This window comes from Heptranchias perlo, chromosome 33 (assembly GCF_035084215.1).
Source record: "Heptranchias perlo isolate sHepPer1 chromosome 33, sHepPer1.hap1, whole genome shotgun sequence".
NCBI lineage: Eukaryota > Metazoa > Chordata > Chondrichthyes > Hexanchiformes > Hexanchidae > Heptranchias > Heptranchias perlo.
The window spans coordinates 3,240,777-3,250,877 of record NC_090357.1 but is presented as its reverse complement, the minus strand read 5'-3'; the positions used below and the strand labels follow the sequence as shown (position 1 = coordinate 3,250,877).

General features: G+C 46.8%; 1 long non-coding RNA gene across 1 annotated transcript in view; it reads right to left on the bottom strand.

Annotated features, from left to right (window-relative positions):
• Positions 1-2,818: 2,818 nt before the first annotated feature.
• The window catches only part of LOC137301285 (uncharacterized), a 130,793-nt gene continuing 123,510 nt past the window's right edge, over positions 2,819-10,101 (bottom strand). Inside the window, exon 6 of the long non-coding RNA XR_010958259.1 lies at positions 2,819-4,351. This is a non-coding gene — a long non-coding RNA (uncharacterized lncRNA). The remainder of the gene's footprint in view (positions 4,352-10,101) is intronic.

The window sequence follows — 10,101 nt, the reverse complement described above, 5'->3', positions numbered from 1 at the left end:
TTGAGGCAGACAGTGGATACCATCCCCAGAGGTCCTTTCTCATGGAGTTAATCTGGGAGACTGATTCACATTGTCCACTCACTGGGGGACGAAGGTGAAATCTAATCTACCATTTGTCTGGAGGCTTTACTGATATTGCACTGATGTTGGCTAGTCCTTTTATAGTTTAGGCCACTTCAGAGAACAATTAACAGTCAACCACATTGGTGTGGGGACTGGAGTCACATAGAGGCCGAGACAGGGTAAGGACGGCTGGCTTCCTTCCCTAAAGGGACATTACTGAACCGGTTGGGTTTTTACGACAATCCGACAGCTTCATGGTCATTTTTACTGAGACCAGCCTTTTATTCCCGGTTTATTTAGGTTTTTTAAAAAACTGAATTCAAATTCACAAACTGCCAGGGTGGGATTTGAACTCAATTTCACTGGTTTCCAAGTCCAGTAAAATAACCACCAGGTTACCATACCTAAGGCTATTATATGTTGGATAGTCTCCTTACGTCCAATTTACCACAGCCTTTCAGCATTTAAAGACTTACATTACGTTCTCTCTCTCTCTGTGTTACATTCTCTCTAATAAAAGCAACTCCAGTTCTATCAGTCTATCCTCGTAGCTTTACTGAGCCCCATCACCCTGTTGTGAATCGTCTCCAAAAGGTTCATCTTCACTTGGAGATAAATTGATCAAAATTTCACATCAGAATGTGACAACAGAAACTTGCATTTATGTAGTGCCTTTAACGTAGTAAAACGTGCCGAGGCGCTTCACAGGAGCGATTATCAAACAAAATTTGATACCGAGCCACACAGGAGATATTAGGACAGGTGACCAAAAGCTTTGTCAAAGAGGTAGGTTTTAAGGAGCGTCTTAAAGGAGGAGAGAGAGGTAGAGAGGTGGAGAGGTTTAGGGAGGGAATTCCAGACCTTAGGGCCTAGGCAGCTGAAGGCACGGCCGCCAATGGTGGAATGATGAAAATCGGGGATGTGCAAGTGGCCAGAATTGGATGAGGGCAGAGATCTCAGGGAGTTGTAGGGCTGGAGGAGGTTGCAGAGATCAGGAGGGTTGTAGGGCTGGAGGAGGTTACAGAGATAGGGAGGGGCCATGGAGGGAATTGAAAAGAAGAAGGAGAATTTTTAAATCAAGGCGTTGCTGGAAAGGGAGCCAATATAGATCAGCGAGCACAGGGGGTGATGGGTGAATGGGACTTGCTGCGAGTTAGGACACAGGCAGCAGATATTCTTATCATTTATGAAGGGTTAAAATAACCTACTTCAACCTGTAATCAGATCCAAGACTTGATTAGTCTGGGCGGGGGTGAGGGGGGTGTTCCTGTGATGGGTTTATGTCTGAGCCCCCGAGGGTGTCGTATGTATGAGTGCTTGGGAGGGGGGGTCCAACGAAGAGTATTTGACCATAACTCTAAAGATTATAGCGACAGCTCAGTGTATGTGTCTCCCACAACTGAGTGGCTTGCTTGGTCACTTCAGAGGGCAGTTATGAGTCAACCATGATGATGTTGGACTGGAGTCACATATAGGCCCAGACCAGGTAAGGACGGCAGGTTTCCTTCCCTAAAGGACATTGGTGAACCGGTTGGGTTTTTCTGACAATGCGACAGCTTCATGGTCACTTTTACTGGTACCCGCTTTCATTCCCAGATTTCTTTTAAAACCAAATTCAAATTCTCAAACTACCCACGGTGGGAATTAAACTCAGGTTCTGCTGGATTATTGGTCCAGGCCTCTGGATTACCAGTCCAGTCACATAACCGCTTTAGCACCATATCATGAGCTGCCGTCAATCTCTAAGGGACTGATGGTGTCGCAGTTTTCGGGGGAATCAACTGCATGGTATCTGTCTGAATCCCCGCTGATGGAAGGAAGGGTGTACAGTGGTAGGCCGGACGGTATAGGGGGGCTTGTGTGGGGCACACAGTACCCTTCTGTTGGGTATCATCTATATCTCTGCCAGTCTACTGCAGGGCATGTGCCCGAGCTTCTGATTGTAGCTCGGAACTTAGGGGGATCGGCAATGAGCAAAAGGAGATGATCTTATGCCCCCCTCCCCCTCCCTATTTCCAGGGACGAGGCGGGGGGGGGGGGGTAGAATCTGAGGATAAGTCAGCCAGTGTCCCTCTGACTCATCTTCTGCCAGACGTTACACAGAGGACCTGTCTGCCAGCGCTGTCGGAAAGGACACAGTCACGGTGTGGGCAGGAGGGGGGAAGAGGCAGAAAAATACATCAAAAATAAATTTGAAAAAAAAAGGACTCTCTGTTGCCCACACATGAATCGAAATCCACTCGCAGTAAAATAATCGGTGAGGGTTCCAGGGCACAAGATAGAACCTGCTCTCAGAAACCGAGACTTCAAACAGTAAACACAAAAAATGAAACCGTTCTCATATTTATTAATGGATCATTTAAGCATTTGGCCGATGTTTTTTCTTCTCCTGTACTGACCCTTTTTACTGACGCAACCTTCAACTGAAATTGTCCCGGTAATAAACACACAAACTACGACAAACAAAATAAAAAAGACCCAGGTCACAAACCTCCTTTTTTTTCCCCTCTCTCTCTCACCGTTTTCAGTGTTCTCGATGGTGGATTCGAGACGAGCGACTCCCAACAATGAGGCTCTTGTTCAGCTGGATGGCAGCAGCTGGGGAATGAGTGCATTTGACCTACAGTGCCAACACTAGCGATGCCAACTGCATGACATCACCAGGCTTCCCCCCCCCCCCCACCACCTCCCTCCCTCCCTCCCTCCCTCCCTCCTCCCTCCCTCCCTCCCTCGTTCCCACCCCAGACAGCGGCCCGTGCACATCCAGGCTTTCTGCAGACACTGAGAATCATGGGACGGATGGCTGCCTCAGTGGCCAAACTGCAGGCAAACCCAAGAGGAAAAAAAGAAGCCTTTCTTTTGATTTAAATAGTATTTGCTTCTCTCTTTTTTTTAAATCTAAATGGCGGAACCTTAATTTTCAAGAGAAAAAAAACTGGGTGCTATTTCATATTATGTCATGTCTGCAGCACAGAAACAGGCCATTCGGCCCAACCGGTCTGTGCTGGTGTTTATGCTTTATACATTTCATATGGAGTCTGGAAAATACACCATCTTAAAGGGACACTACCTTTTGGAAAAATTATTCAACAAGGCTATTTTTTTTGTACTTGCCGCATGCAGTTTCTTTTAAATTGAGAAACCCGAGAGAAATGGACTTTTGTTCCCCCCCCCCAGGTAATAATTTTAAAAAGTTTATCCCTGTCAAAAATCAGAACTCCTTCAGTACCACCTGTCCACTGACCTCTAACCTTTGCCCCTTAATTTTCTGCCTCTGTGTGGTTTTTGTTAATTCATTCTCAGGATGTGGGCATTGCTGGCAAAGCTGGCATTTATTGCCCGTCCGTCGATGCCCTGAGAAGGTGCTGGTGGGCCGCCTTCTTAGAATCATAGAATCATACAGCACAGGAGGCCATTCAGCCCAACATGCCTGTGCTGGCTCGTTGAAAGAGCTAAACAATTAATCCCACTCCCCCTGGCCCTGCAAATTTCTACTTTCTTGAACCGCTGCAGACCACGCTGTAAGAACCAGGGCCAAAGGGAAGGGGTCAGCAATCGCGATTGAGGCCACAGATCACATGGGTCTGGGACTGACCAGCGCTGGAATTGAGTGTGTTGGAACTGCAGGACGATCTCTTCAAGGTGTGAATGTGCACACTACAGAACCCAGGGAGTGTTGGGAGTTTTTGCTCAGTTTAAAGTGAGGAGGGGGAGGCAAAGAGGAACTTGCAAAATGTTTCATCAGGAAATTAAGTAGGTTGATTACAGCACCTGGTAGAGGGGACTGGACGTGTTCTGTGCAAGGAACAGACCCGATGGGCCGAATGGCCTTTTCTCATTCACCTATTCGATGAGCAGGTGAGCTTGGCAAGGCTCCACTGATACGTAATTACTGTTCAACATTAATCAGGGCCCAGAGTGGCCTCCTGGACCAGTTTCAACCTCCTGAGGTGGTCGGAGAGAAATTTCCCAGATTTTTGATTTCCCTAATTGACCTGAGGGATTTTTGTCTGGCGTTCTGCCTCTTCCAGGAGATTACGCGGCTTCCAGGTTGGGTGGGGAGTGTCTGTGATGCACAAGACATCAGGCTATATGGACCAGTAGGTCTGTTCCTGGCCGTCATATTTCTTATCTTTGTATGTCTCGTTTTCATTTTGTTTTCCGACTCTGTTTTGCTCTCCCTCATATCACACTCAGTTCTGAAGGACAGGCTAGAGTCCTGTACCAGGCCTCTTCCAACACCGATTCCTCGTTGGTTGCTAGCAGCCAAGCTGGTGAAGAAACTCCCCTAAATCCCCAAACAAACAAAATGGAATCAATTCTGGGAAACTCACTGTAATAATTGAGCGTTTAAATATTTGATAATCCACCAATAAGCAGGTCAAATATAAAAATAGTCAGTGGTGTGGAAAGACCGGAGAAGCTGGAATTGTTCTCCTTAGAGCAGAGAAGGTAAAGGGGAGATTTAATAGAGGTGTTCAAAATTCTGAAGGGGTTTGATAGAGTAGATAGGGAGAAACTGTTTCCATTGGCAGGAGGGTCGGTAGCCAGAGGGCACAGATTTAAGAGCTAACGAGCCAGAGGGAAGATGTGGAGACATTTTTTAAAGCAGCGAGTTGTTCTGATCTGGAATGCGCTGCCTGAAAGGGCGGTGGAAGCAGATTCAATAATAACTTTCAAAAGGGAATTGGATAAATACTCGAAGGGGAAAAAATTGCAGGGCCATGGGGAAAGAGCAGGGGAGTGGGACTAATTGGACAGCTCTTTCAAATTGCCAGCACAGGCACAATGGGCTGAATGGCCTCCTTCTGTGCCGTACGATTTTATGATTCTACGTGTGCCCTGCTGTTTGATTTTGCCTCCATCCCTGTGGGGAAGCACCTGCTCTCTGCTCGATACCTCCCGCAGTTCTAAAGTCATTGTGGAGAGGGGGGGGAAGGGAATTTCGAGCACACAGCCCGCCTCGCCCCCAGGAGAGGGATGGAACAGTGAATGGGAAGAGTCACTGTCCACCGCTCTCCCACCCAACCACCCACCTATCCACACACCCATCAGGTGAGCTGGTTTCAGATCAGCTGCAAGCAAGCAGACTGGGAGCAGTGATCAGCGGAGTTCTGTCAACGGGGGTCTCCAGCCTTGATTGGGGAAGTGATGTGTGAGGTGGCAAATCAAAGGGTAAAGAATGGGAGGAGCACAGGAGAGAAAAGCACAAAATAAAAAAGAAGTCTCGATCTTCATAGTTTTGTTCTTTGTGACGGACATCCCTGCATCCATTCATAAACTTGCACCAAAGATCTTCTCTCCCCACGCACTGCTCAGTGTCCTGAAGTTGGCAATTGGCAGAGCACGGGCAGGAGGCAGGCAAACTAAATGAAACATACACACAAGCCCATGGAACACGGTGACTGATAATCGGTTCCTTGGCTAGTCAGGCCAAGATCACCAGCAAACACAATTATTTCAATCATGACTACCTCGGCCAAGTGAGGCCGTCTTACATCTGTGAGCCAGGGTGATGAGTGTTAGCGGGCTGTTCGACAACAGAGGCATCACACGTTGAGCCAGTTCCTGACGTCACCCTGATCCGTGGGGCCACGTTTTCTTTTTAAGCAAGAGCTCAGGAGCAGGGAATCTGGCCGATTCATCCCTAATCCGGGGACACCGAGACCAAGTTTGGCGCTTTCTCTGGCATGCGACTGAAACCAGCTAAACCTGAGACAGAACCAAGGTCCCTTCAACTCTGTATGGGTCCCAAACTACACCAAGTGGTGCATCTACTCTTTGGAACCACCAAAAGTGGCACTGAACATGTAGCAGGACTGACATCTCACGTAGATTTATAGGCGTTACCTGGTACTTAATATTTAATTGAGTGATCCATTCTCATGTAATTGAAGAAATGCAGCTATTACCATATCCCACACATCAGACGACAGAAGCAAAAAGCTAAGCAGGAGAATATTAAAGTATCATGTTACCAGATATCTTTATTTTTTTTTAAATCTACTTACCCTGCATCTGCTGAAAGGTGAATTAATTTTTACTTCAAAACTTCTTTTAAAAATAAAATGTCAATAAAAAACAGGGACTGAGTAAAGCCACAATAAAACACACCCCCTCACAGGCTCTCTGATCTCCTGCTGTACTCGAGGGCCAGCTGAGGTCAGGTGAAGTATCAAACCTGATAGCGAGCAGTCCGTGTTTGACGCGGAGTCGAGATTGTTAGGGAAACTGGGTCAGGCTTAGGGTGGATGATGGGAATGCAGAGTGCAGAAGGCCTCACCCGCCCCCTCGCCCCTCCCCCAGCTCTGATTGAAAAGCCACGAGAAGCTGTCCCCGTCTTTCCTACACAGAATTGTTCGACTGGTTTAATACTCGGGACTCTCAGAAGCAGCATGCCAAGGAGTCAATCCTTCCCGTGAATTTTTTACACTGTGCCGTTCTTGTTACCTTGGTTCAGTGATCAGTCTCGTGTGCAAGTGGTCTGTTTTCAAATGAAGACAAGATTTCAAATGAGCTCCTCCCTCTCCCCTCACATTCTGCTCTCCCCTCCCGAAGGTGTTGACTTAAGCAGAGATATAGAGCCACATCCTTGCCCAGATGTCCTTTCATCATACGTCATGCTGGACAATGAATAGGCTGTCCAACCATGAGGGGGACATCACAGCCATACTCAATCCTATCCTCACCCGTTGTCTGGGTCTATGGCCCGTTGTCTGGGTCTATGGCCCGTTGTCTGGGTCTATGGCCCGTTGTCTGGGTCTATGGCCCGTTGTCTGGGTCTATGGCCCGTTGTCTGGGTCTATGGCCCGTTGTCTGGGTCTATGGCCCGTTGTCTGGGTCTATGCACTTTCTAGCAGGGAATACGTACCAGCAAACGTCCCTGGCTGGTTTTCCGAAACCCTACGCCAGGAACACTGAGGCCAAATATGGTTTAACTCAGTACAGAAGAGGCATCAAACCTTTTGGGATGCTCTGGGACTTTACGATTCGGTATTACACTGGATGGTGGATTTAATAACTGAGCCATTGAATGAGCTTGTTTCAAATCAGCTGGAGTACGCAGCAGTTCTGAGGTCTTGTATGCAAATACATGTGCTCATTCGTCCCACATACTCCACATGTGGCTATTAGCATGTGACATGCATGTGCAAAATATACTTGTTCAAGTTCTCAATGTGGAGCGAGTGTCTGAAAAGGACCCAAGAAAGCCTGGAAGGAGAAAAGGCCATTCAGCCCATCAAGCCCACTCCTTCCATAGCTCATCCAAAACTCTGCTGCCCGTTTCCTAACTCGCACCAAATCCCGTTTTCCCATCACCCCTGCGCTCGCTAACCTACTTTGACTCCAGGTCAGGTAACGCTTGATTTTAAAATTCTCATCCCAGTGTTCAAATCCCTCCGTGGCCTCGCCCCTCCCTATCTTATAACCTCCTCCGGCCCTACAATCCTCCGAGATCTCTGCGCTCCTCCAATTCTGGCACCTTGCGCTTTTCATCGCTCCACCATTGGCGGCCGTGCCTTCAGCTGCCTGGGCACTAAGCTCTGGAATTCTCTCCCTAAACCTCTCCGCCTCTCTCTCCTCCTTTAAGACCCCTCTTAAAACCCACCTCTTTGATCACCCGTCCTAGTGTCTCCTTCTTTGGCTCGGTATCAATTACGCTTATGAAGTGCCTTGGGACATTTTACTAGGTTAAAGGCGCTATATAAATGCAAGTTATTGTACAATCTACCCCATCATGGGCTCTACCCCACCTCTTTAATCTCCCGAGGGAAAGTTCTGTAGAAATGTTCCCTGAATGTTAAATAGTGTCACAAAAAACTGCAGAATGTTCATCAGGTCTCATCCAGAACAGCCTGCTCTGATCTGAAGCTCAATCAGTAAAACTCAGATTACATGCCCAAGCTTCACACTCACAAAAACGAAGGGGATTGACAATATATCTCTAGACTTAAATACTTATTTTTCTATGCATGAAAACTTCTATCAGTCATTGAATGTGATAGTGTCCACCGTTTGATTTAATGGTGCGTGCCTAGAGATACAGAGGGAGAGGGTTAAGGCACCAGGACAAAGGAATAAGAGAGTGAAAGAGGGCGATGGAGAGAGAGACACAGGCAGAGAAACAGGCAGAGAAAGACGTAGAGAGAGTGAGACAGAACAGGGAAATATTCGGCTGACATTTAAATCATCAGCGACTCTCAGTAGTTTAAAGACCTGAGTCATGTTCCACCTCAATGTTCTTCAGTGGAAACAAATTCAGGCCTGTCCTCCCCTCCTCATATCCTAAAGCCTCAAGTCCTGAGGTCATCATCAATGCCCTTCTGAAGATTGGAGACCCAAAACTGCACACCGTATTGACCAGCGAATGGGAATGGCTCAAAGTCGCCATCAATGGCAGGAGATGGTTCATGAAATGAGTGGAGTTTCTCTTTAAACTGACGGGAACTAATGGCAAGCTTCACTGCCTTCTTCAGCTAAGTGTATTACGTGCAAAAGCCATAATTCAAATGAGAGGGTCATGTTCACCTTTGAAACAATGGGACCAGCAGTGGGGCTTTAGAACTCTTATTCAAATCAAAAGGTCTGGTCATCAAAGATGAGGAAACAGAATAAAGTTATTTAATTTCAAATTCTGAAAATGTATTAGAATTCCTCCTGATTGGATTTGGAGATTTTCCCACCTCCTCCTGTTACATCGCACAAAGGATACTCCAAATCAAATCAGTGCTTTTCTGGGTGAAGTATCCTTCAGATTAGGTGTGATCATTTAACATCAGAAGGTAAAAGAGGAACAGCAATCAGGGCGCGGCCTGTTTCTCCCTCCCCCCTCCCTCCCTCAGGGGATACTAAGGCCAATTATTGAGGCCTTGTCTGAGATCAGCTAACTCAACACAAGCCAAGGATTAAACCTCGGACCATTCTCAGTACCACACTGGGAGGTGGATACAATTCATCACTATTTACCTCATCATAGTCCTTCATTATCTTGATGATCTCTTAAATTTCCGAACTCTCGTGACAAAAGCCCTAATTTCTCAAAACTCTCTTCAACAATTGTAAGCCCCTCATCCCTGGTAACATCCCAGTGAATTTACACGGCGATTTTTCCACTGCCCTCTCGCCTTCCCAGAATTGGGTGTCACAATGTTCCCTCTGCAGCTTAACTAAGGTCTTGTACAAATTCAACATTAACTCTCTGCTTTTGCATTCAACCCTTCTGGACACAAAACCAAGGATTCCATTTGCCTTTTTTTATTGCCTGCGCTGTGTATCTCCCACACCAAGGGCCGTCTGCTCCTCTACTCCCTTTAAACTCTTGGGCTGGTGTCTCTCACTTTGAAAAAAAAAGCACCACAGATTCATACAGCAAGGAGGCCATTCAGCCCATCGTGTCTGGGCCGGCTCTCTGAAAGAGCTAACCAATTAGTCCCACTCCTCACCCTGCTCGTTTCCCATAGCCCTTCTCAAGTACTTATCCAATTCCCTTTTGAAAATTACTATTGAATCTGCATCCACCACCAGTGTGCGTTGCCCAGAAAACTACAAAACCATCTAAGGTTTTCAGCAACTGAATGACTCCATCCAGATCACCTTCGCACAGAGACCTGCACCAGGCTCCGCGGATGGATTGCAGGTTCTGAGAACCTTCTGATGACCCCAGTCAGCCTCAATACAAGGGACAACCATCTCTCTCTCTCTATATATTTATATATTATATATAGCTCTCTCTATATACATATTATATATAGGAGAGAGACACACACATAAGTTTGACCTTGGAGTTCACAAGGGTCCTCGACTGGAGGTACATTAGCAGCGGGCTGCTATTTTTAAGTGATGACAGCTCAGTGAATTGCCTGACTCTGCATCTCCAGTTGGTCTGACTGAGATGCTCTTGGACACAGTCCTGATGCCAGCATTAGTTCCCTGTAGTGTTTCTATTCTTAAACACTGTCTCGCCAGTCTCAGTAGCAGACTGCAGCCTATTATTAGAATGCAGATTAACAGATAACATGAAAGAAGATGTGTGCACCT